The sequence below is a fragment of the Erythranthe guttata genome, chromosome 6 (assembly GCF_056151865.1).
Source record: "Erythranthe guttata isolate IM_541 chromosome 6, IM_541, whole genome shotgun sequence".
Taxonomy (NCBI): Eukaryota; Viridiplantae; Streptophyta; class Magnoliopsida; order Lamiales; family Phrymaceae; genus Erythranthe; species Erythranthe guttata.
Genome location: NC_142538.1, coordinates 9,782,708 through 9,785,755, shown reverse-complemented (window position 1 = coordinate 9,785,755; position 3,048 = coordinate 9,782,708).

Here is a 3,048-nt window from a genome sequence, read left to right as displayed (position 1 = left end):
GCGAGCATGTTAAATGATTTACTGCGAGCATGCTAATTGATTTAGTTTCGATTAAATTAATTCGCATGATTGTCGTTTTTTAATTTTCGCTGGAAGCGCAAAGGTACGCAATTAATTGTTTATATAATTGTCGGGCATGTGATTATGTGATTTAAGTCCGTTTAATTCGCATAAAATTTTTGTTTTCCGCTGCGTAAACGTGCTCGATTCCCAACAATTAGTCCTTAAGACTCAGACATCACCGTGACTTCACTAGAGGACCACATGTATCGTGACCTGTCCCTGAGTCCCACCGAGGACCGCTCAAAGGGTCAGTGTTTGTGCAGTCCGAAATCTAATGGGAGGTATGTGGATTGTAGTCGGGGATTCGATCGCAAGAGTAGTATTGGATGTCCTGTGTGTTCTTATAGTTTGTAATCATTAAGTCTCTGGCCACAGCTGACTGTGTGATGATTAGGGAATGTGTTTCTCTAAGTCATACACAAATCGATTATAATACTAAGAACGTTCACACATTTATTGGATTTTAAAAGAGGTCTCGCTAAACCAATTCCTCTTGTTCAATCGGGACATATGTATCGAAGGGATCGTACTGTACGTTAACTATATCACACAGTTCTTGCATGCACTTCATTTGTATCTAGTGAATCATGACGCGTAGTTGGTAGACGTCAATCTTGATTCATTGGGTAGTTAAGTTCAAATTAGCTTCACCTTATTTATAACTCTAGGGACGAGTTTAAACCACCATGTGTTGTGAGCCCACGGCTATCTTACACCCGAACCATCGAGGGTCACACTCTCGTGCACCTGAAATCGTTAAATACAACTTGTTGAGATTAAGTTTTTAATCCAAGCATAATTGTAAGTCAATGTGATTGAGTCCAACATCCGTAGTGATTTATTACGAGCGAGAATAAATAAATAAAAGAACTTAACTAAAATTCAGTGAAGTTTCTAAATTGGGAAGTTTCCCGATTTAGCATGTTCACTGAATTAGGGTTTCCACTTTTGAAAATTGGAAATTCAGGAATATATCTCGTATCGACGAGAAGTTTATGCTCGTCAAGAAAATATAATTGTTATAATTTTTGCAGCGTTCGTTTATAATGAACGAGCAGAAGAATGGGAGAAATGAACTTAAGCTGATGGGCCACACTTAGCTTAAGTTACTAGGGTTGATGTTTCAAGACCATATCAATACACATGATTAAGCCTTGAAAAATAACCTAATCATAATTTAAACCTTAGCCTCCCTCCTCTGCAGCTCGGTCGACCAGTCCTAAGGCGTTGCCGTCGAGCCGTCAGTTCCCCCGCCGCTAGCCCATAATAGTCGTCGGTTATCTCTTTCCCTTGTTTATTCTTATTTGTATTTTTAATTCTTGCATATCTAGTGCTGCGTAGGGAAAGATTGAAGATATACGATGTGAATTCCAAGAGTCGGAGTTCTACACCACCGCCGTCGTTGAGCCAAGCCCCGCCAGACTACACCAGCACGTAGCCCACACATGCTGCCGCGGAAGCTTGGCAAATCGGACTCCTCATCGATTCCTACGAATTTTTTCACGCTCCAACAAGTTAGAATCGAGAATCTCCCTTGTTTAATCGTTTAATTAGTTCATTAATTGTAATTACATGATTTGATTAAATGATTAGATTGATTTATATGAATTATATGTTGACCATGTTCATATGTTTTATTATTTAATGCAGCTATGTGATTTTATTTACGAATGATTTAAATTAATATAAGCATTTTCGAATTTAAATAACGCTGGAAGCAAAAAGGTACGCAATTACTTGCAATTAATGTGCATGTGTATTTCTTTGATTAAATTATTTTTTTCAAATAATATATAAGATTTTAATTTCCGCTGCGTACACATGCCTCATTCCCATCATAGCCGTTGAGAGAGAAGAAGTGGTTCTTCTCGGTCGAGTGTTCCACGCCGCGAGTCCTGGGACAATATGTACTACGAACGTTCCTTTTGCTGTGGAAACTCCCCTCGAAATGAACCTGGAACTAGATATTCCAGACTTGAAGAGACGAGAAGGAGTCGCGAGGGCTTCGATGACCGTCACTCAAGGAGCCCTCGTCGAGAAGCTTCGAGGTGAACGGAGGCTTACTTTGGAGCATTCCTACTCGAATAAGCTCCTTTATTCCGGCCATTATGGAAGAAGTCCTACCTAAATCAGCTAGCGGAACAAAGGAGCTTATTCCGGCCATTATGGAAGAACATACTTGGTTCAACGACCTGCCTGGAGGATCCCTGGATGGCCTAAATCAGCTAGCGGAACGTTTCCTTAGCCAATACTCTATCAATAAGAAATACGCCAAGACTAGATCATACCTCTTGAGATTCAAACAACGTGAAGGAGAGCCGCTCAAAGATTATGTGCCACTGTTCGTCAAAGATGTACACGAGGTGCCCAATGTTAACCATGACCTCCACGTACCTTGGAGGAACCTTTGAATCGCGCCGAGAAGTATATCCGCATAGAGGAGGCTCTAGAGATGGGATTCCACGTCAAGCAGAAACGCAAAGAAGAGCATCACGAAGGAAAAAATGAGAGAAGAAGGACGCTCGAATCATGCCCCTACATATCCAAAGTTCACTCCCCTAAAAGCAAAATTAATGGAAGTATGGATGGTGGCAGAGCAGAAAGGTTTGGTCCAACCTCCACGACAGATGAAAGAAAACCGAAAAGGCAAAAATTGGTTAAATATTGTGAGTACCACTGAGATCGGGCCACACTACCGACAAATGCTTCCAACTTAAGTAAGAAATTGAAAGACTGATTAAGAAGGGACACCTTGGCAAATTTGTGGTTACACCACGACACCAGAAATTCAAGGGTAAACCACATTTTCAATGATGCGTTGGTCGTTTCCGCCACTATACCAAATAGAGGTTTTCCTAACACTACTATTTTTCAATTTCTAACGGATATTTTCGTTAGAAAATTCTAACCGATAACATCCGTTAGAAATAGCATTTATCCGTTACTGTTAATAATAAGTCATTTATGTGTAATTTATATTTTTTA